This window comes from Corythoichthys intestinalis, chromosome 11 (genome assembly GCF_030265065.1).
Source record: "Corythoichthys intestinalis isolate RoL2023-P3 chromosome 11, ASM3026506v1, whole genome shotgun sequence".
NCBI lineage: Eukaryota > Metazoa > Chordata > Actinopteri > Syngnathiformes > Syngnathidae > Corythoichthys > Corythoichthys intestinalis.
The window spans coordinates 18,699,534-18,724,845 of record NC_080405.1 but is presented as its reverse complement, the minus strand read 5'-3'; the positions used below and the strand labels follow the sequence as shown (position 1 = coordinate 18,724,845).

Genomic DNA, 25,312 nt, shown 5'->3' with positions numbered 1-25,312 from the left:
GAAATTATGGTGTAAAATCTGCCCGTTCCCTAACAGAAGGCAAGGAGAGCCCGCCCAACTCATATTCCACCACTCTGATTCGCTGGCCAGCATCACTGTGGAATATCGCAGGCTGATTGGCCGAGATGTTTAACCTTACTGCTATCGAAGGAAAATGGCTCCAAAGCATCCTTCGCCTGTTCAATCCTCTAGTGAACCCAAGAAGAAAAGATAAATGATGACGATGCACGAGAAAGTTCAATTACTGAACATGCTTAAAGTTGGCCACAGCTATGTATCTGTTGCACGCTATTACGGACTAAACGAATCAACCGTTCGTTACATAAAAAAAAGACGAGGCGAAAATCCGAAAGACCACCTCAATGTCGTTTTCCAGGAACACTAAGCGAGTCGTGACTCCTCGCAACAAGACGATTGTAAAAACGGAAAATGCACTAACATTGTGGATATCGGACTGTCGGGAAAAGAAGGTGAGTCTCTACACAAACATGAAAAGCCAAAGCGCTGTATGATAGCCTCATTACTGAAGGAGAGTTAAATGAAGGTGGCGGTGATGCCGACTACGACGAAGATGAACCACAGCCTAGTACCAGTGCTTCAAGTGACGAAAATTGTGGTTTTGTTGCCAGCAAGGGCTGGTTCGAAAAATTCAAAAAGAGGTTTGGACTTCGCAGCGTTACGTTGCATGGAGAGGACCATGACGCAGCTGGTCGTTACGTTGAAGACCAATTTCCCAAATTAATTGAAGAGGGTGGCTATCTCCCGGAGTAGGTGTTTAACATGGACGAGACTGGCCTTTTTTGGAAGAGGACGTTCCCTTTCAAGGAAGAAGTGAAGAGGCGAGGATTTAAGGCCCACAAAGATCGCGTCACTCTCAAGCATCTCAATAAATCATCTTTACCTTCATATCCATTGTTCTGGAGTTTTTTCTTCATTTATCAAGATCATCAGTGCGGTGAGTACATTTTATTCATCTTATGCATGTTATTGTATATTAATATTGCATTTACTTTTCTAACTAGTGTACTGTATATACCCAAAAATATATATAAAGACTGTAATATACATAAAATAAAATTATCCTGTATCCAAGCAGCTGAACAGGACAGGTTTAATTTAAAAAAAAAAAAAAAAAAAAAATTGGTGGCAGTCGCGACTTCACGGTTTTTCACTTATCGCGGCGGTTTCCGGTCCCCATTAACCGCGAAAAATGAGGGATCACTGTATTTCTTCCTTGGTTTGTAACAGAAAATAATGGAAAAGCACTGTTTTAGGAAGAGTGCCCTATTATTGTTTGCTTTTTTATACCTGTGTCCGATTCTATCAGCATTGAAGTGCTGTGCGGTAAAAGTGCCTGCTAAAGTTGCTATCATTGTGCACAAACATCAGAATGTTTGTCATTGTAACAATGTGTAACATATGTACAGTGGTACCTCTACATACGAAGTTAATTCGTTCCAGGACCTTGTTTGTAAGTCGAAATGGTCGTATGTCGAGCAGGATTTTCCCATAATAGTACATTATAATTCCATTAATTTGTTCCACAGCCCGAAAACCTACACTAATCCTCAATAAATACTGCTGGTACGATTGCAAATGGCAATTACACATAGAAAAACAAAGAAATTATAAATAAATATTGGAATACTAACTTTGATAATAATAATTATTCCTGTAATAATGTAACAAATCGGGTTATTATGTGGTGGATGTGTTTTGCGTGCTGTACCTGAATACATCGCGTGGCTTAAGTAACAGAATGAGATATGTGTGGTAGAGATTTTACTCTGTCTTTTAAAGTTCTTTTGTTGTTAGCGTTAACTGCGGCAGACAGTACAGTAGGTGTTGCACAAGTTCTAAAATAAATGATTAAAAACCTGTCACCTTGTCACCTTAATTTATAAAGACTGGTGAACGGAGGTCGGAGAGGACCGTCAAGATCGTAGACATTTTACGGCCATATTGTCGAGCCTGTTCACGGATGCGCACACATCACTCCTATTTTTCTATTAATATAAATGGTAAGCGTCACTGTTTCCTGTTTTCACCACCTGCACCAATCTTCTTTAAACCCGTGTTGATTTCTCTCACGAAAAAATCTCCCGTGCGTCCGTCTTGTGGGAAAACAAAGAAACTACGGCGTGGTCATAAATTGTCATTGGAATCAAATTTTGAATGAATGAATGAATGAATTTATTGTCATTGTCATCATCATCAAAATCATTGACAGTTTCAGAGTGTGGGATTTTACCCGAAGGAAAGACGAAGACAGACAAGGAAAGACGGGAAAGCAGATGCTAATCGATACCCAACCCCCATCAGCCAGGGACGCACAGACAGCATATTGTGTTACAGTCCAGTCATAATCTTCACATTTTGTTCAAAAGTCATTGATTGCCATGGATTTTCACATATTGTCAATTTGAGTGGGTTCACTGTATCAATTGATGTCCAAGTAGGTGTAGGGAGGAAGCTCCATTGTGTAGCAGGTCAAACACGGCACTCTCGTTGCAATGGCAGCTCAGTAATGCGATTTTGCTGGAGGGCATATCTTAAAAGCAATTGTTATGTCTTACTCTCTGACCCTGACATTTAATCATCCTTTGCTGTGAGGACATCACATCTGTGATGTGTGTGCGCTCTGCGGTTATGACCGATTTTGGTCAATGTAATGTTTTATTATATTTTGTTTGTACATTTTTTTGAAGTAACTCAATGAATTTATATTCGTTAGCACTGCATCACATGTATTCCATAGGCGAGCCCCAGTGTTTACAATCGAGAACGATTTCATTGTAGTCCTAATGGTCTGATAGGAAAACAGTCTGTTTCCTCTCAGGTCGTAGGAGGATTCATTTAGTTGGAACAATGCTTGTAGGTTAGTCGGGATGTTAGTCATCAGATGTTGAAAAGATAATGTGTCGAAGCAATTGTACTGTATGTCGAGGTGCCACTGTATGTACCGTAGGTATGATAAATGATTCATACCCACTTTGATTTCTTTGTTTCTTATAATGATTTTTCTCCCAATAAGGATGCTAAATCCAATGCTCGTCTTGGTTCAAACTGTTAAGCTGCAGCACTGTGGCATCCAATACATAATCTGAGAAAAGACTTATCGCTCAAGCTTGAGAAACTTTATTCGCCATTTTATTTTGCCTTGCAGCCTAAAACTAATCAGCCTGCAGCCTTCTCTGGCGTTCTGATATCATGGCTGACAGTTTAGAACGTTATGTCCGGCACAAAGGAGCTTAAGAGTATTTGACGTCATATTCATCCCAAAATGTCAGCCACTAAAAGTGTGGTATTTTCTGCGTTTGAACAATATTTTCTCAGTTATAGTTCTAAGAAATTACTGATTTGCATGTTTAGATACTCTGAGCAACCATCTTTCACATGAAGGTCATTTATACTGAAAGATTACTATTGCTTTTAAAATATGCCTATGCATTTCTTGGCATGAATTAAACTTCTACCTAGACACTATGTCATTTGCTCTTTTGATTGGTGCTTCCTGTTTCTCAGTCTTCCGTCAGTCGCCGTTTTAGTATAAACAAATCTACTCCAGTAGCATTGTTTTATAGTCTTGGTGAAACTTGCATTTCTTTTTAAGACTTCACCAACCAAATGTCCTACACTGCAGACATCTGGTCCATCACGGTGCACAGCTGCCGCTAATGTTGAGTGCTTTATTTGCTGTAACGTTGCAGCACTTTGCAGCCTGTGGTCACCTACTTAAGCGAGGAAACTTTCTCCCTTTTACGAGCATCCTCCTTTTTGTTGTGTCTGATTTTTATCAGCACTTTTTAAAGCTGGCGTGGCCTTCAAGGACAGCCTGCGAGATGCAGCGTCAGGACACGCTCCATAAGAGTCCATTGGCCTTATTTTCTACACTTCTTATTGTCGGCGCTGAAAGATAAGCAAAAGCAATTTGCATGCTGCACATTTGACATGTGGATAGTTTTCAGACTATTTCTCATTTTTGGGAATATTCCAACAATTTATTGATAAGACCTCCAGAGGACGCAGATAAAAGCATACATTTATTACTTGTGTTAATGGTGGAAATCTGCAACGGGGAAGGGTTCAACACACTGGAGGATGAATAATCGGTTAGGGAAAAACAGTTAAAAGTAGACAGAAAACACTTCACAGGGTGTAAAGCTGTCACAGATGCTGCTCGGCACAAGGGGCGCACGCTGTTGCATTGCACGATAGCTTTAGTCACCAAACAGGGAATTGGAGAGACAGAAGAGGGGGTTCATTTATTCAGACATCATATTACTTATTCATTTGGGATTGAGTTATTTATTCCTCTTGTGTTCCTGACATCCTCCACTCTCCAATGTATGTTCACAAGAACCGACACATCAAGGCTATATCAACAGGTCGGTGGGGAATTGAAGGTTTTTCCTTATTTGCAGGTACAGCTAACCATCAATATATTTCACTTTATAAATTGAAAATATGATTATCTATAGTAAAAACAATTTGTCGAAGTGAGTAACAATTTCAGACTTCCTAGCGACAACATAGAAAAAACGGTTTCCAAAAATGTTGTATTATACAGTATAAATACTTTAGAGCAATTTCAATGTTTTGGGTTTTTATGTCTTGCATTTATACAATACACTTAAGCTTTTAGGGAGACTTGTAAATATGGTCCATAAAAAAGAGGGGAAAAAATATAGAGGTTATTGCATGTATGAATTCAATTTTATTGCACATGACTCTCTTTCATGTCCTCGGTTACATTTCTCGGAAAACATTCAGGTGGCTTGACTTTCCACTCTGTGACCCCCAATTTAGCCAAATTTCAAAACTGTCCAATATGCATGTGTGATACCGCATTAGAAAGCTTAAAATCTCAATTTTCTGGAGGGAAGAAAAAGTTTGAACAGGAGGGCATATCTTGACACCTTAAAAGTAGGTCAAATCAGGTGAGTTAAAAAGAGACATTTTTTGAGACATTTGAATTTTTTTGTTTGTTTCTCATTTAAAAAGGGTTTGATCCTGGTACATGATAAATAACAAACACTTCAAGTAACATTCTGTAACAGAAACTTTATTTTATTGATTCCTTAAATGATTTCTGTACTCCTTGTCATTTCATAGTCATTGGGTGAAAGGACACATTGACTTGTATGAAAAAGAGATGTAAGTTCTCCACTTCTTGTCATTTCATAGTCATTGGGTGAAAGGACACAACGGCTTGTATGAAAAAGAGATGTAGATTGGTATGAAAAAATATCTGAACCTTTTGGAATTTCTCACATCTCTGCATAAAATTCCCATCAAATGTGATCTGAACTTTGTTAAAATCACGCAGATGTAAAAACAGTGTCTGCTTTAACTAAAACTACCCAAACATTCATATGTTATGAAGTAAGTTCATTCATACCTTCATTCATTTTCCATGCCACTTATCCTCATGAGGATTCAAGATATTTAAAGTTTGATCACAAAGGATACATTGATGTAATTATATAAAATGAGTTTTAAAAGTTGCTACATTTGACATGAAATGGATATACTGTATCAGTGTGTGCCACTGCTTATGAATTAATGCATTTTGTCCACTTATAAAACACCAGGATTTATAGCTCTTGCCTTGACGATTATATTCTGAAATGGTAGACAATTTTTTAGGTAGGTTTGTTTACCCAGAAATAACAAGTTTCATTTGAATTAACACCCATTTTCATCTAAATTGCTTTGATTTTAACATTTCGGCCAGATACGATATCTCAAAAACTATACAAATGCCAATTGACACTTATGATCTCTTTTTTTTTACGTGGCTCAAATTTAGTAAAGTCTCATTACTTTTATCCAGGAAGCATTTTGCTTGTAGACCAGTGTAATCAGTTCACTATCCATGCTAGCAATACCTATCTCAAGGCACCACTGTATCATTAGAAAACCCAAGCCTTTCCAAATATGCTAAAAAGTCATTAGTCACTTTCTTCCAGGACTTAAAAAAAAACAACAACATGCTATAATAAGCTGCTATTGAACATCTCCTCAAGCTGCATGCATTAAACAAAGTCATGGTCACGAAAGATTGCGGAGGGGAATGTTCCTTGTCGCGTGGTAGCATGCCAACATCCTGGCCCTGCTGTGTGTTCCATAGCGAAAGGCTAGCCGGAGGCCGACGCACATGACCTTCCGTTATTACAGCAACCACGCTCATCTATCACCGTAACCTTGAATCATTGTTTTAGCGAGCGGGAACGTCAGCGGTACGAGCGGGGTTGGTGACTGTGCTGAGAGCACCGAGAGCCAGGCAACACCAGTAACCAGGGCACAAAGTACAGTCAACCTGAACAATGTCATAGTCATATTCGACATTCTCGCACAGCAGAGAATATAACTTTTAGTGTTGTTCTATGATGTTTGTATGTTTCCCTATTGATTGTGTCAATGTAGCCACTGTTAGAGGATTCATAATTACCGTCACGTCTTTGCTAATTACCAATAGCCCATCTATTGTAGTGTGCAGTTTATGTTAGAAATAAATTAGCAGTCTCATTAGATGAAATTGTATGTTTTGGTTGAATAATATGGTGTTTAAAACATTTTTAAGCAAGAGATAGATAAAATGTTACAGTTCTAATAATTAAAAAAAAGTATTAATGATATACATTAATGTGTGTGTAAAGTATGTAGGAAGGGTATTTTCAACATTAAAATTTTTTTCTTAACTTATATGACTTGATATTGCACAGCAGGGCCGTGCAGAGACCGATGGAGGGACAGGTGCTCATAGATCAAAAGGGGCACATGAACAAGTATTTAATAAAACTTACAACAACTTCCATTTTAACCAGCTTGACAGTATAATTGGTTGTGACTGTGACAGACTTTAATTGGGAGGGAGGGGGGGGCGTAGGGAATAGTGAATAGAAAATCAACACTGTCATCAACACTTTCTGGCTCTGACTCAGTCAGTCTTTGCCTCTTTTCTTCCTTCAACCTCTACATCAAAACTTCCTTCCTCAACCTTTTGAGAACAAACCACATCAGATGGTCAATGAGCCACCTTCACCAAAGTTTTTCCAAAACTACCATTTGATTGTTATCCATGTTTGACAACTCTAACACATAATAAAGTAATGACATAAGATTATTATTATTAAACTTATTGTAATTGTGTTTATAATTGTTGTATTTTATACTTGAATATCCTTGCAAACTGTTATTCTTACCAATTGCGCTATTCACCCAGCTGATGAGGCATTCACAGCTTTTATTTTTTTTTATTTTATTTTTTTTTATCCCTCAACCTCCTTTCCTTACGAGGCCTGTCTACAAAATGAAATATAAACCTGGCAGCCACAGTAATAGGGTGGTAGGTGGGTCCCACACTTTTTTTTCTATGGCATGGCTCCCGAGGCGTGGCCTCTTCTCTGCCTGGGCTGCCGGCCGCGGGAGTGGTGGGAGGTCGGGGCTCCGGTCTCGCGTCGCCCCACGGCGGCTCCTCGGCATTCTCCTGCCTCCGCCTTCCCCTCTCTTCTCTAACTGGGTATCTGCCCTGTGCTCCGCCGCGGATCGCTGGCTGGGCGGCGGTGTATCGGCTGGATGTTGCCTGCTATGGCGGGGTACCCTGTCCTGCCCTGGGCTCGGTGGGCCGCTGGGGGCCCCGTGGCGTGCTGTGCCGGCTGGGGGGCTGCAGCGGCGGCTCGTGGCCCGGGTGGGCGGACGGGGTTGTGGACGGGCGTGGGGTTGGTGGTGCGTCCCCTCTTGCCATCCCTGAAGGCCAGTAGATGGGCGCAAGGGTGGCCCAGGGGACCACCCTGGATTCCGGGGGGGGGGAGGGCATGGGGGACGAGGGCTCCTTTGCTGGGCAGCGGGAGGAGGGATCGGCTGCGCTGCCCCCCCGGTCCTGCCCTCTCTCCCCGGGCTGGCTAGGTAGGGGCCGTGGCCCTGTGTCGACGCCCACGTGGCGTCTCCGCTCGTCTGCGTGGCTGTTGCGTGCCCGGTGGGGCTCGCATGCGGCTGGATGTGATTGGGCGCTCGGGCGGGGGGTCCCAGTGCCGGGATTGGCGATGGGGTGGCGTAGGGTCGGTCGCCAACGGGTTTACACTCACAAGGGATTCACACGATTACTGGGTTCTAGATCACAAAGATGATTTGTGTACACTCTACCCCTTTCTATCACTTAGCTTATAGACTCCCCCACCTTCTTCCCCCTCTTTCCCTGGTCAACAAGCCCCCCACATGGTGTCAACCGGAAATACATTTTGCTGACGATAGCACCAACATATTAGTAGTTAGTGTAGTTATGCGTTCAATGTATTTCTTGTTGTTTGTTTGTGTTTCTTTTCTTTCTTCTCTTGTGTTTCCTTTCTTCTGTTCCCCCATAACCCCGTCCTGTTCGCTGCTCTGTTATAATAAACGAGGTATGTTGAATGATCACAATGGGAGTATGTCAGACTCTCAATGTGAAACATTAAAACTGTTCAGACTATCCGGGCACTTAGACTTCCATTCTCCGTGTCAAACAGCTGAACAGGACAGGTTTAAAAAAAACAAAAAAAACACAATGAAATATAAATCTTAAATTTAAAAAATCAGATTCCCCGGTGGCTCTTATTTTTAAAGCTTATTTAATTTTTCTCTCTCAATAGCTATGGAGGTAGATTTGTGTCTTTATTATTCAATCAAAAAAAGTTCAATTTAAAATAAAGTTGATTCAATCAAAATATGTACAGTATTTTCAATCAAAAAGTCACTTCAATCAAAAAAATAAGATATGTACTTGAATGCAAAAACTAATTTGACTCAAAAATGAACAACATGGTGCTTCAATCCCCAAAAATATTTTCAAAGAAAAATTCATATGCAATTTTTTTTAAAAAATATTATTTTTATTTGAAATTATTATTGTTTTGATTAAAGTGCAAAAGGTTTTGAACTCACTTTTTTTTTGTTGCACTTCGCTATTGGTCAGACATGTTTGAGTGACAAGTGGCTAGACTAGTTAACGGCTTATTTCTGAAAAGCTTGATGAAGCAACAATCATGGCCACCACTCGTCGGGCCGGCCCGAGCCGTCAGCTTGAGCCCCAGCCGAAAATAGCGCGCCTCAGTTGGACGACGGGCTGGATGCGAGGTACGCGCCTGCATCCGAGAGCCTGTCGCTTAATTTGACTCAACACGGGAAACCTCACCCGCGCTGCTGCCGGTGACCCCCCTGCCTCGTGCAGACCGCGCGCTCACCGGCCTGACGTGGAAGCGATCGGAGGCTGACCTCCGCGCCGGGGCCGGGGTGTGACATCGGGGTCCCTCCGGAGTGCTGCGACGCAACGCGGAAGCGACGGGGCTGTTTCTCCCCGACTCAGCGCAGAGAACTGTGTGGTGGCCAGCGAGTTGCCCGACACTAGCCGGGCCCGCAAGCGAGTGGCCTTGCAGAGGAGAGGGAGGGGTTTATGCCGTCTTAGCGGCACACAGACATTTAATTTTTTTTTTTTTACAGGTGTTTTCAGTGTTTAAGTAAAGTAGAAGGTGGCGTGCCTGCAAAGTCGGCCAGCTCACACATACGCATACATACACATATGTCTGTTGCACAATTTTAATTCTGGGTGGGTCTGGAAGGTAACCGGGTTCAACTTTGGGAACTTGAGTGGGATTCACAGCAATCTAAATTACGGGTGACCAAACGTCCTTTTTTGCCCAGACATGTCCAGTTTTTACATCCTGTCCGGGGGCGTCCGGCGGTGTTTTAAAAAAAAAACATGAAAATATCTGGTTTTCAGTATGTCTCTTGGAACCAATTAGCGTGTGTTGTAATTGAATGATGTTTTGCACAGAATACTACGGTACTGTGCTGCCTGTGACGTGTTCCGAGAGTGATACAAGACAAAAAGTCCAACTATTACCACTGGAATAGAATTCGGAAGGGCTACGAAGGGCTAAAGTTGCTGAATAAGTAGCTACGTACTCTACGTAGCACGTTTCCGCCTCCGTTAATATCAACAATATTGAAAGCATTACGTGTTTTAGAATTGGTTTTACAAATAGGCAAATCCTTACGATTTTGCCTCATCACATCAAATTATGATCAATAGAAGTGCCGTAATTTCCCGAATATAACGCGTACTTTTTCCCCCCAAAATCAACTTGTAAAATCATGGTGTGCATTATAAACGGGTAAAGGGATGGAGACAAAAATATAAATATATTATATAAATATATATATATACAGTACTGTGCAAAGGTTTTAGGCAGGACACCTGCCTAAAACCTTTGCACAGTACTGTATATTTTTATTATATCATGTATATACAGGATATACTGTATGTATACTGTATATTTTGCCCAAGTGGAAGCTTCCATGATCCTAATAAATTTAATAATTAAAAAAATATATATACAGTACTGTGCAAAAGTTTTAGGTAGGTGTCCTGCCTAAAACTTTTGCACAGTACTGTATATATAAAGATGGATTTTTTTTTTATTGACACGGCCATGTTGTGTTGATGAAACATAAGCGGCAATCCGTTGCCGACCATTACGCTACGTGATGTCACCATTTTGTTTCGGTTGTGGCGAGCTAGGGAAGTAGTCTGAGGCGGAGTATCAAACGACGGCGCTAATCCGCGTTGCTTTATTGACATTTAGGCTGCAACAAAATTAGGTAGAAATGTCTGTCTCACATGCAACCCACGAAATATAACTATCTTTCCGGCTGTTCCCTCAACAAAATACCTCCCCCTGGGAACTATAAAACGTGCCAACATAAGTTCCGCCTGTAAATTCTGTTATAACTCACTACACGGTAATACTTCACTCTGATTGGTAGAATGATTTCGTCTGTGTTAAATTCTGCCTTTTTCACTCTTCATAAAGCACAGAATTTAGTTTCTTGAACTCATTTGAGTCAACGTTTATTGCAGCTCCGCAACTCGGACCGTAACAAACGTAACACAACACAGACTTTCTGTGTCCGTCAACTATATCTGTTCCTCGGGAAACTCAAATCCAAATAACAATAGTTCCTATTGTTACTGTCGCGTCGACAGCAATGAGCTCTCTCGGGTATCCGACTTACGTTTTCACTTTCATTTTACCATATCGATCCATGGAGGAAACATTTATTCATCATAATGAAACGAGCAAGTTATACAGCAGCCTTTAAAAGAAAAGTCACATTTGTTTTGTTTTTCTCCTGGATTCTGTTAAGTTCAAGAAGTTATCAGATCATATTATTACCGTAGATATTGTCATTTTACGGTAATGTTTTGAACTACCAATGTGCTATGCTTGTGCTATGTTTCACCAGTCAGTAAAATGACATTTTTGTATCTATATACGAGCTTTGTTTTCTTGTATTCTTCTATTTATTGGTGCTAAAATTAGGGTGCACGTTATACACGGGTACAATAATTTTTCCTAGATTTTACAAGTAAATTTGGGGTGCAAGTTATGCACAGGTGCGGGAAATTACGGTATATAAAGTGCGTAACGCCTTACAGCTACATTACCCCTACATTATCAGACAACTTTTTTCTAGTAGCAATACTTTCTACTTACTTTCTACTTTTGAAAATCTTTATTCTCCTAGTCCTTTTTTGTGGTCCTAATACTCCAATGTAATCTTCCCTCAAAGTGCTAAAACAAAAAACTTAAGATTAAAGTGACATTTTTTTGTTGTTAAATTAGTATTGCTTGGAGGCTGTGGTTTGATTTACATTAGAGAGAGAGAAAAGAGCTTTTTGTTGAAAGCTGGATTTTCTACAGAAGAAGTATTATTTAGAGCATTATTTTACATTATTTGTACAGTAAGAATTGAAAAGAGCTATTATTTTTTCAAGGATGATACAGAAGAGGATTTTTTAAATCATTATTTTATTCAAGTTATAACTGTTCTATTTAACCTCTGAGAATTTGAATTTGTGTCTTTGATTATACAGTATATTATTTTGATACAAAATATTTTTTTTTATCCAGATGGAGGAGGGACACTTTAAATATATTAAAGAGAGAAGGCATCTTGGAGTGAACTTTGAGTAAAATAGTATCTCGAGGCCGTGCCTATAGTGTCCTCCTTTTTGTGAATCAAGATACAGTAGTCACCCTAATCTAAAGCAGATTTTGAAGAAATGTGAAAGAAATGTGCAATAGAATAAATACATTCATGTCACTGCAGAACAAGCCTTAATAAATGTGCTTTTCTTAAAGTTTGAGACACTTGAAAAGTGGCTCTCACACAGGCTAAGCTAAATGATAGCTCGATATGGTTTTGTGTTTGAACTTTAGTTCACGAACGACATTTAACTATCCAAGTTGTTGCCCTTTTCATAGTTTTTATGAGCTCCCCTTTGTCTTTTAAATAATAAGAGTCATTGCTTTTTTGTGCAACAATGACAAATGAATGCATTCGTGTTTGGAACTATAGCCAGTAGGCTTACAACCACATCATTATCATCTTATGAGAAACGTGTGTGCATCGAACGAAAACGTATTTTGTAAATAGTGTAACACCTAAACAATAAGGTGTGTTTATAACCTTGTTATTGAGAAAATCATTGTCCAGTCTGGTTTTAGAGTCCACTCGGGTCATACCAAACATTAAAATTGCTTTATTTGTGTCCGAAAGGTGTGATGGACTGTGAAATATACATCCCTTTGCAAACCTTTTTTAATACTGGATGTTTTAGGTGTTATTTTTAATGTGCGTTATTTTTCAGTGGAAACTGACTTGTAATACATGCCAAATCAGTCCCCTTTTTATGTCAAGTACGCAGCCTATTGATTTAAAAACGTCAAAGGACTATTTTGCCAAGTTCTAGCACCTTTTGTGAGAGGCTAGACATACTCGTCTCTAAATGGAAACATTTATCTTGATTCTCCATTTTGTTAATTCCACCCCCACTTATTTTGTCTGGTTCTGTCTCAAAAGTTGTCAGATTGCTCTCATTTGCCGTTTCTCTTCACAAATTACCACTCGCATATGCCTAATGTCTTTGATTCAGGCTTTGTGCTAAAAAGCCTCTCGTCCTGAACAGGAAATTCAAGTGAAAGTGTTTAATTTCATTTGGGGCCGCATCGACAGGAGAGCAGGAGAGACTGCAATTCTTTGAGAAAAACACTCCATTTAAGAAATGTCAGATTTGATTATATAAAGTATTTTTAAATTCGACAAAGGCATTATTTAATTCATGTGAAAATCCACATTGTACTGACATGACTCAATAATCATATAAAGTACTGACCTTTAAATGTCATTCTGCAGCGCATAACTCTTGAATTAATAGTTTTTTGTTTTTTTTTCAAGAAAATATAACTAGCCTCCATTATCCTCCTATTTTCTATATCACTTGTCCTCATTTGGGTCAAGGTTGAGTTGAACTCAACGTAACATGTGGATGTTACATTTTTATTTTCTTGAGATTTCCACATAAAAAAAGTTCTCTCAAGGCACATTAGTGACATTACACATGCATTGAGCATTTAAAAAAATATACGCTCCATTAGTTTCTATTTATATAAAGAGTATGAATGAAAAAAATTTCTCTTTGAGCTGTCTATCAAATTTGTTCAGTGGCTTCAGAATCAGTACTACTGACTGCTGTAATGACAACTATGTTAGCAAAAACTGTGGGACTGTTTCTTCAATCTAACAATTTTTAAATTACCATATTTTTCGGACTATAAATCGCAGATTTTTTTCATAGTTTGGCTGGGGGTGCGACTTATACTCCAGAGTGACTTATGTGTGAAATTATTAACACATTATCATATCATTTCAGATGTTATTTTGATGTTTTGGAGTGAGACTGATGGTTTGGTAAACTTGTTAGCATGTTCTTTATGCTATAGTTATCTGAATAATTCTTAATAGCTATGTTACGTTAACATACCGACCACGTTCACATTTCGTTGTTCATGCATCATGTAACATTATTATACAGTACACTTATTCAGCATGTTGTTCTCTATTGTATTTTTATTTTAAATTGCCTTTCAAGATGACATATCTGTTCTATGTGTTGGATTTTATCAAGTAAATTTCCCCCAAAAACGTATACTCCGGTGCGACTTTATATGTTTTTTTCCTTTTCGTTGGGCATTTTATGGCTGGTGCTACTTATACTCAGGTGCGACTTATAGTCTGAAAAATACGGTATATGTTCCATGTTTTTTCCGTCCTTCTGGTTGGTCAGAGCAAGGGGCGTCATTAGACCTAACACTATACTGGTGGGGCACTGTGAGCAAAAAAATTTTATTAGCTCTTATCTATCATAAAAAGTTGTAAATAGTGCTTTAAATTATATATAATTAAACCAAAATACAAGTTTCTGTAAGAAAGTGACATTGTTTTGTTTTTCAGCCATCAGTATTCAAAATACAATTTGGGACATCCCTTGTTGATAGTCAAATCACCTCTGGTCATGCTCATCGACTTCCAATTCTCCTTTACCTCTTCCTACACTCTCCTGCTCTACTTTATCTGGACAGAAATGCGGATACATTACCAAAAGTTTTATGCAATTAATCAGTGTTTCTCCACTGGTAAGTTGTGACTCATAAGTGGAATATGTTGCCTAGGTGGGTTACCTAGTTTACCTCTCTCATTCCTCCTCGCTGATTAATCCTCGCTATGAGCAAATAACTTTCTATATCCATTTGCAAGAGTAATCCTGTTTGTGTCAAATATACATATAAACAATAACACCAAATAAAATGCTTTTAAAACAGGTGGAAATGATGAACATACATACAAAATTGTAAGCAGTTATGTCCCAAAGAGAGGCAATTATTCATACACAGTAACTCTATTCATTTTTGTCATATAAACAAATCCTTTTGGTCATATAAACAAATCGTAATATAAAGCATCAGTTTTGATACAGTTCAAATACTACATATCTTATCAACATAATATTAGACAAAGCTCTTGAGTGAGAACCTCTTTGTCATTGTACTCATAGTCAGTTAGCTAAAAGACAGCAGCTAATCTGATACTTCAATTTGTACCCAGAGTAGTTTACCGCTGTTAACTGTCTGATACGTAAAGAGTAAAGTTGAACCATTTAAATTCACAAAGGAACATCAACACAGAGGTACAACCGAACAACAAGGATGGGTAGTTTATCTTTCACTAAATTGTAAAGCAGGTGGGAATATGTAATTTCCACCACCAACTGTCTGATCGGCACGCACAGCGTAATATTGATGCTGAATTTACGTGTTGTTGGAGAAAAAAAAATTCTCTATTACATGGTGTTTATAATAAGCATCAAACAGTCATTCAACTTGTAATGTATCATTGGAGCATTAAAATAGGTTACTGTTGTTTGTCGCAACCATGTTTTTATTCCACATTATGACTTCACAACACACGATTTTCCAACTTGGGAACTCAGATCTCCGAACACACATGAACGCAGCATATCTCCCCGAGGTGCTTCGTGGAAGTTTCAACTCATATGCCTATCGCAGCCAATGTTACGTGCATAAATGACCATATTAAGGAGCCATGTGAAGCTTGTGTATATGGAATAAATAGAGTAATACTGTATGACCATATTAAGTTGGCACATTCTGAAGATTATGCTAAGTAGATTTTAAACTCCAAAGTTTTATTTATTTTTCAATTAATGTATTATTTTTGTACCAGTGAGATTTAAACAGGGGCACTGCAGATCAATACTGTGGCACGTGCCCCAGGGAAGTATGTCTGGCGACGCCCATGGTCAAAGCACAGCATTGTTTTATGTGATTACATACATTGGTAGATTCCTGTGTCAGCAATGGCAGAATAATATGTTGAACTTTTTCATTGCTTGTATACTCTAATTTTAATTGTTTGAGCTTTTTGCTACTTTGAGTTTTGCCTTTGAATTATCCTCTAATGTAGCCTACTCTCTGGTTCTCTCTTGGTTCATTAAAATCTGTATTATTCTTGCGTGTGTTTAGTGCACTCTAGTGTATCCGAGGGCGATCCAACCTTGACATATTGATTTTGAACCATTCCAGATGATGTGCACGGCCCAATTGCATGCTCTTATATTGTGTTTTTGTATAAAATTGTTTTCTATAATTGGAAGGTGATAGAAGTGGTGGGGCCCCATGGCCCAATTGTCTACCTATGTATAATACTGTACGTAAGTTGGTAAATAGTTGGTTAAAAAAGTCAGGAAAATATTTATGATTTACAAAACAAACTTATTTTTCGACACTGTGTTACCGTCTGATGGAGTATTGACTACATAACTTCAAACTCACATAGTATATGAATGTTGATCTATATGGAGGACCAAAGCTGCCAAAATTCAAAATAACAATAAAAAAATAAATCAATCAATAAAAAGCAAAATAAAAACGAAAATAAATACAAAAATAAGAAATATGATACAAAAATTAAATATAAATACAAAAATAAATTTGGAAATAAGTAGCTAATTAAATAAAAGTAGAAATAAAAATGAATATATATACAAAAATAAGAAATTACATTAAAAATGTAAGAATAAATGCAAACATAAATGTGGAAATAAATACAAAAATAAATATATTGATTGAAATGAATGTCAATCAATAAATAAAAACGCTTTGCCATATATTTACTTATTTCATTGTCAGTGCCAACGTTCAAGTGGAAATGTTATTCAAATGAGGGGGCGGTACTACATGTGTTGAACTATTCACCCATTGGTCGATCGACATGCCAGTTCAGTGATCCTCTCGATCGACGAAGTAATGTCTGCCTTCCTGCTGCTTGCTTGCTTCGTAAAATAATGGGACGAGACGAGAAGGTCGGAATCCAAGCGGCTACGGGATGCTGGCAATCGGTTGGATGAGGACAAGGTACGTATTAAATTGGTAATTTGGTGTGTGTTTTTTGAAAAACTTTTTACTTAAGTCCAGTTGAGTTATGTTGAATCTATATAATCTTCCATAAACTAATACCTTGCATTGGGTCTCAGGAAGGGGAGGCAAGGCGGGACATGGATAAAGCTGCTAACAACATTAAACTCACAAGGAATAGTTTAGCGTTAGCGCAATTTAGTGAAACAAAATTCACACATTCAAGTTCGTGTGGTGCTCTGGAAGACTGTTTGCACCGGCTGGTGTCTCGTTTAATGCTTTCGTAGCTAATCTATTATACCATTTTGCCGTTGTCATCTATTTTCTTCTAGATACTTCTGAGGAAGTTTGGGGTGTCGTTCCTCAACGATAAGACATCTCTCGTCCTCACTTATCTACGTGCTTTTTTTTTTTTTTTTTTTTTTTTTTTTTTTTTACCCTAAAGCTCCCCGAAGACGCAATAAATTTACATTTCAGGGAATGCTGGTGGTGAGCAGTTGGCCAGTATTAGGGGAAAAAGTTACTGACCTTAAGTGGCTCATGTTGGTGTCCAGTGGACAATTTTTTTGATGAACGAGTTAGTTGTGCTGGAAGTCCTTTTTTGTACATCAATTGCCTGTTTATCATTTGTATTGTATTACACTGGTCATCAATAAAATATTACTTTGCAGAAAAACAATCATTGCCTTTATTATTTCTTCACATTATTGAGGTAATGTCACATCAACGACAACCAACATTCTATGCTGTCATTTAAAACAAGTCCAAATATTTGACGCAGGATGGATAGTCTCGTTGTAGACATTCAATACATTAGAAAATTCTGACATCTGCTGAATTTCTTCAGGAGTCAAGGCCTGTCGCAGCTGCACTTCTGGGACCATCACATAAAACTGCAAATATGTAATTTAAAGTTGAACCAACTAGTCCTAAAATATAACTAAACATTTACACATCGTATATGGCAAATTTAGTTATTGATTAGCCTCATCTGTATGTGCATAGCCCTAGACTGTGAAAGTGTTCACATTTATATAATTTTATTTAACTTTTTTGGTCAGGGATATTTCATGCTTTTATTGTTTTTTTTTTTTTTTTTAATGTTATGTTTTTGATTAGAAATAAGCACTTTACATTATCCCTTTTGAAGTTGAACTTGTTAAGCCATTTTCAAAGAGCCAACAAGCAAAGAGGGCGTGCCACACCTCATAATTTGATTTTGATGGGTAAAATTTCATCCAATCATCTCCCAGAAGTGGCAACTAAAACTATACCAACATTTCTGCAATAACAGACAATGTGTTGCAGGGCCCAGAATTTTTTTTTTTCGTAATTCTGAGACATAAAATTTTAGGGTTTCTTATTTTTGCAAGCCATAAACATCAACATTTAACTCATTGGCTGCCATTGACAGCGCTTGACATCCAATCAATTTTTGACTGGGAGAGGCTGGCAGCGAAAGCACTCCAAATCTAAATGAATTAGATTCCTAGCGCGTAATAAATAATAAAAGCATGAAATATTTAAACTTAATTTAAAATGGTCTATATTATACTGTATATGGGTTTATCGTTCCAAAATGGGTGAAAAAAATATGGTCTTAATTTATTTTTGTACTTCCTTCCGAGTCCCCCAATATAGAGCTTTAATTTATGACTTTATGGTTGCCATCGCTATGCCTTTGACTGTTGGGGGCTGGCACAGAATATCATCTACGCCGAACAGTTTGTAGTTGTAGTGTGCGGACAATTCCCGGTGGATCCAGACGTGGCATGGATTCTTGCACACGAAGTCCTCCATGAAAAAACAGGAAAACAAGTTGCAATTTAAAAAGTTGCATTGCATAAAAGCTGAAGAAGTAATTTCTAGTGTTTAAACAGGACTTGAAATAACAAAATGGTTTAACCCTGATGGCAAAGTCATGATTCGGCTTGTTATTTTTTTTTTTTAACACAAATATTTCCTCTTGACACTTCATTTGAATGAATGAAACTATAGTCCAAGTCAAATTATTAATGACATTCACTTACTCTGAACCTTTGTACGTCGGAACCTGAGACGTCCTTGCATCATTCTGAACCCAGAATTTGGATGAGATCCTGGGATCCCTGTAATCACTGAGCATCCAACGTTGCGATGTCAGTGGAATTATTCAAGTCAGAGACTCTAAAAACAATGTTATGGTGAGCAGGAATATCGTTTGCTTTCATGAGAACTTAGTTGTAACTTCTGCTAAGCTACACTGGAGCAGTTACAAGTAGCTTTGATACCAGTAGCAGTCAGATATATATAGAGAGTGCAGCATGCCATACGAATAACCAAGTTTTCATTTTAAAATATGCCACTGTCATACAAACTCACCTTATACCATGCTTTGACATTCGACGGTGGATAATGCATATTCTCTCACTTCTCACCAAGTAGGACTACTAAACTAGGTAGGCTGTTTCCCTGACTTTCAGACCCACGTTCTGTCATCTGTGGCAGGCATGGCTAGTAGATTTCAGAAATCGAATAACCAATAAGCGAATAGTTCAACCCATGGCACCCTTAGGAACGCCCCCTCATTTGAATTACATTTCCACTTGCAAGTTGGCGCTGACAATGAAATAAGTAAATATAAGGCAAAGCGCTTTTATTTATTGATTGACATTTATTTCAATCAATATATTTATTTTTGTATTTATTCTTACATTTTTAATGTAATTTCTTATTTTTGTATATATATTCATTTTTATTTTTACTTTTATTTAATTAGCTATTTATTTCCATATTTATTTTTGGATTTATTTTTAGTTTTTGTATCTTAATTCTTATTTTGTATTTATAGTCGTTTATATTTTGCCTTTTATTGATTTCTTTTTAATTACTTTTATTTTTAATTTTGGCAGCTTTGGTCCTCCATAGATCTACACCTACACGTTGACAGTGTGCACTTGCACTTCAGAAACCTCCTTACAGAAACCATTCTAAATACGCATCCGGTGTGACACATCTCCTTAACTGTGCAGTAAAAAAAAAAATTGAACGGATGTGTTTTAATTCATATTCTTTCAGGCTCTCAAAAGAATGCCATCGCCTTTGAACTAACATTCCAGAGGCAGGCATCCATTTCATATGAGTGACAGAATAATAACTCACTTCACTCAGCACTCCTGCGAAACGCTGCCATTATTAAATGCAGAAATTATATTGGTTGTCACCCTACTAAAATGAAAACGTTTAGAGCCAGGTGGGACAGTTTCAGGTTGATTAATAGCCTGACTTCCTGCTGTGATTAATGGCTGCCCGCTTGGCAAAAACACACTACATGAAAGGAGAGAGACACCGTATACTTGTGAACTTGTCAAGTGCAACAACAACAAAAATGCTTTGTTGTGATAAAATCCCATGATGTACCTGTACAGGAAGTTCTTTTAAATAAACTCCAAATACCTCGGTCAATGTGCTCTATTTTGTCAGATGAGTTTTAAAAACAGACCGTCTTATTATATGGCATTGTTTTCATGGCAAAGAATATTACAATAAAATATATCCAAATACCACAAAATGCCTATGGCTCTTTCCAGAATTGGAGGACATTTTGGCTTCAAAATTCTTGAAAAATAAATTGTCACTGATTTTTGTGGCCACATGCATGTATTTATCAGTTGTAAGTAATAATCTATCAAACCCTTGATTAGTTCATCTTACAGATCAAAGGCACAATTTTTAGGTCACTCATTTCATTGTTTTTCTTGCTTGACGGACGACACTTATTAACATTTCTCCTCCACTATTTGTGAATGGATTGGAATGCAAATTTATGGGTACATTTTATGTCCATTTTACCAACTGCAAGTACCAAACCTATTTGCTTAATATGCTTCAAGACAGTTGCTCTGATAAAAAGTGAAAATGTGAAACGCTATTAGGTTAAAGAGCATAGCCCTTTTGAAGATAGGTTTCCTCCTAAATCAGAATTGAGAAGGCAAGAAATTAACAGGTTGAAGCAGTCATATCGAAAGTCATGCGAGTTTATTGTTAAATCTATGACACAACAACAAATTGCAACGGAATGCTCACTCAGAGTGTTGTAGCTGTTGGCCAAACATAAGAAGCCGTTCTCTGATGGAGAAATAATAAAAGAGTGTATGACTGAAGTGACGGAAGCAATGTTTGAAGGGAAAGAAAAGGAGAAAATGTCAACAAAAATCAAACAAATCTCACTCTCAAATTCATCAACCACAAGACGCACCAATAAACTGGCTGATGATGTGAGTAAACAGCTTTGTGACCCCCCCAAATGCCATTTCTCTCATTGAGCAGTATTTTACAGTAAAAGTTATTTTCAATAATTATTATGTTTGCACCTTAATGACAGAGCTTGTCATTTATGTTGTGAACAAATGAACCTGTACTGTACTACTTGACCATGTTTCCTTTTTGTTCAGCAGTGTGTTACAGTTATGTGTACTGTCAGTAGTTGTTGTTTGCACCTTAATGACAGATCTTGTCAATTATCTAGTCTACATGTGTAAACATTGCACTTTCATGGTTTTTTTGTTGTTGTATTTTTATTTTGAGCCAAGAAAATATTTTGTTAATTTATTATTGTATTGTATTGTATTTTTGTATTTTTGTTTGGTCAAAAGAAAATCACCTTTACCACCTTTGACCTGCCATGTACTTGACTGACATTAATAAATGGACCCATGCTTGTATCAAAAAAATAATTGTGGACCTTCAAGATTTGCATTTGAGGACCCCTGTTCTAGTATCTTCAAAGTAGCCACCCTCTGCTCTGATTACATTTTTGCACACTCTTGCAATTCGGGGTTGGGACCTTAATTTTTGTTGCATTGAATGAGGTGTGTCCGAACTTTTGGCTTGTACTGTTCATGAATGAACTCAGCTCTTGAACTCATCTATGCGTAAAGTGAGAAACACAGCTGATGCTCCAGATGGAAGTCACCCAAAAGATAGTGGTAAAAACACTTAACTCTATAGACAACCTGGACATTCACAATGCGTTTAAGACAAACCAGCTAGCAGCACCCAAGCAGCAGCATTATTTTAGAGCTGGCATGTAACTTTTGACCACAAAACAACAAAGGTAAGACGCGCGCAGAGATTGTCTGTAGTGTGCAAGCCAGGTTTTTATTGTTGAAACACGGAGTATTTGCTTTATAAAGTACATAGGACTTGCTGCTGTTAGCTAGGGGCTGGAACTAACTGTTACTACCAGCAGTGATATATACTCACTTTTTTGAATAACATTCTTATGTCCGTCCTTCATCCACCTATTCACGTTCACGCTCTGCTCTATGTGCGTCAAACGTACAAACATACATACAAGACACCCACACACGGTGCTTGTACGAGCAAGGTCACCGGGAAAATGCAAACTGGATTTTTTTGTGATGTGGGTGTTGTCTATATGAACAAATGGAATGGATTGGATAATGACGCACTGAATGGGCTTTCTACCTTACTCTATGAAGTGAAGGGAAAACGACAGATTTAAGATCATATTTAAGTTATTAATGAAAGGTTATATGATTATTGATTTAAAATAAAATTCTGGTAACTTCATAGTGAATATGTAAATACGTCATATGCCATTAAAAAAAAAATAAAACAACACATATTATTTAGGGGGTGCTGAAGCCCAGCTAAAATACTGTAGGCCTAACGACGCCACTGAGTTCAAGTACAGTTTAAGCACTGGAAATGTTCTAAAAAGTACCAAGAAGTAACCTGTATCAAATAAAACCTAGATGAAGTCCAAGCCTAGTGTTGACAATAGTTGGTATAATGACAATAAAAAGGTTGCACATCTGTAGTATTGTTACTGTTCTCTCAGTTGCAGAAGTGAATTGATTAGCTTAGTGTTACTGCTATACTGTGAATTGCAAGAGGAAAACATATTTAAATAATTATATTTTAATCGTATGCACAACAGTATTGCTTTAACTAGAGTAAGAATCAGGCTTCTTCCATTTTTCCTTTACAGGTGGATAATGGATGTCACTGTGGTTTTCTAGTGGTTTCCTAAACACTGTAGAAATAGCTTTGAAATCCTTTCTTGGCTGATAGAGTTACATTACTTTATTTCTCATATCATCTCAAATGTCTTTTTCTCATGGCATTTCGTTCAAACGGTTAGAGATCTTCCGTATAATATGTTAAACACGGCATGTGTGGTGGCATTAGTGTGGTTTGTGACCAGCTCAATGGAGAAACTCTAACGCATGTTATGAAATTGTGCTTTTTAAATAAAACCTCAACCATTTAGACCTTTTTCTTAAACCCAATGATTAAGAATCACGACAGAACATATTTGTTGAAAATAGGACAACAAAGCTGTATGCCGTCTGGCACAACAGGATTTATTTGCTTTTATAGTCCAGTGAGCTGCTCCCAATTATTGAAGCCAACTGTGGAAAAAAGTGTCATGGGCTCAGCGTGGCTCTGCAAACAATCTTCAGTGAGACATGGGCCGGAACAATCGCTTGTGGCGCAACGGGCAGGAGGTGAAGTGGAAGCCTTCCAATTTTAGTGCAGATGATTGCTCAAATGTGGATAGTACTTGCCACATATTAAATGTTTGCTTTGATAATACCGTAATAAAACAAGTTTATGTACAATATTTTTTAGCATGTGTCTGTCATTGATGACCGTTAAATGACGGGTGTCAAACCAAAGACCTGTAGGCCAAATCCGGCCCACTAGGTTAAACCATGGTAAATAAAACATTTATGTGGCTCCACCAATATTATGTGTTCCCTGAGGACAACCATAAATATGATGTGGACTGGCCTGTGGTGGTAGCCATTTTTGCACTCCTTCCCTGAATTGTCCACAGATATATATACTGTTTGACTATGTGTGCCAGTAGCTCAGATAGCCCATTTAAATTAGCATTTTTAACATAGATTCAGAAAACAGTAGATGACTTGAATTTTTTCTAACTTACTTCCAATTTGAAATAGTGAAGATTAAGATCAAATTGGCATAATTATAGAGGGATTGGTTGATTATTTGACCTTTGCTTGCTGGGATTAATGTTGCCTCATTGGATCGTGCTCTATAGATCAGATATTTGCAAGCAGGTAAGTTATTTTTATGCTAGGTTACGGTGCACAAAGACAAACCGACCAAACATTATATACTTATATGTAAGGAAAATGTCTTTCACTATCCCGGCGATGGTTCCCAGTCTGTGTTTTTGGGTGTGGCTACTGAAACAATTGGCAGTCTTGCCCACTTGTCTGTAGGATTATTTGTGAATGAATTTACCCCTCAGATACCCCCACAGATTCAAATGGCTTACTTTAGATATTCGTATTGATTTCAGGGATAGGATCAAATAAGGGCAATGTTTTTCAGATATAGATGGATGGCCTTGGTCAAGGTCTGCAGTCCAATGAGAACTATTCCAGCACACTATTTGATATGTTTTGCGGTCAAGCTGCTCAAAATACGAGCTGATCCAAGCATAAAATGTGAAATTATTCCACCTGCCTGAACCGCTCACCCATAACGTTACATCAGTATGCTCTACCGTGAGTTCCCAGTGGCTTTTAAGCCCTAATCCCCCCCAAGAGTATCCGCACAGCACACCGATGTTATGGGCTTTGATAATGGCTAATGACTCCGCCGGTGATTCCTTCAACCATAATATTATTTGAACCCGAGCTGATTAGAAACATGTGCTTTCCTCGTGCGCAAGTCACAACGATTTATGAGCCCCTCGCTTCTGACCTTTCCGCTCTCCGTATGCTCGCTGCTCTTACATCATGACGACAGAAGACCCGCTGAGAGCGGGCCTTTATATTCCACATGATGCTCGGCGGACGGTTAAATTACCTTGTGACATGGTGGATATGAGAGAGTAGCTTGGCATAATCAGGCATGCTCATACATACATGTTTTCAGGTGCCGTTTATGTATGTGACATTGACTTAGTATGTAAAACATGGCAGGAAAGGACGTCATGGTACCTATTAGTCACCGTATTTTTCGGACTATAAGTCGCACCTGAGTATAAGTCGCATTTTTAGGAGAAATTTACTTGATAAAATCCAACATATAGAACAGATATGTCATCTTGAAAGGCAATTTAAAATAAAAATACAATAGAGAACAACATGCGGAATAAGTGTACAGTATGATAATGTTATATGATGCATGAACGACGAAATGCGAACGTGGTCAGTATTCTAACGTAACATAGTTATTAAGAGTTATTCAGATAACTATAGCATAAAGAAAATGCTAACAAGTTTACTAAACGGTCAGTGTCCCTCAAAAACACCAAAATAACATGTGAAATGATATAATAATGTGTTAATAATTTCACACATAAGTCGCTCCAGAGTATAAATCGCACTCCCAGCCAGACTATGAAAAAAAACTGCGACTTATAGTCTGGAAAAATATGGTATATGCCTTTTAGGGCAAAATATTTTGGACAAATTAATCAGCAGTTACAAGTTGCTAAAATTTGCGAACAA

At 38.0% G+C, this 25,312-nt stretch overlaps 1 long non-coding RNA gene across 1 annotated transcript; it reads right to left on the bottom strand.

The window, feature by feature from the left end:
* Window positions 1–17,320: 17,320 nt before the first annotated feature.
* LOC130923900 (uncharacterized) lies at window positions 17,321–19,264 on the bottom strand. The gene is made up of 3 exons (XR_009064804.1): window positions 19,176–19,264; window positions 18,845–18,922; window positions 17,321–18,608 (listed from the first exon to the last, which is right to left on the bottom strand). It is a non-coding gene; the product is annotated as an uncharacterized LOC130923900 (long non-coding RNA).
* Between the last annotated feature and the right edge of the window lie 6,048 nt (window positions 19,265–25,312).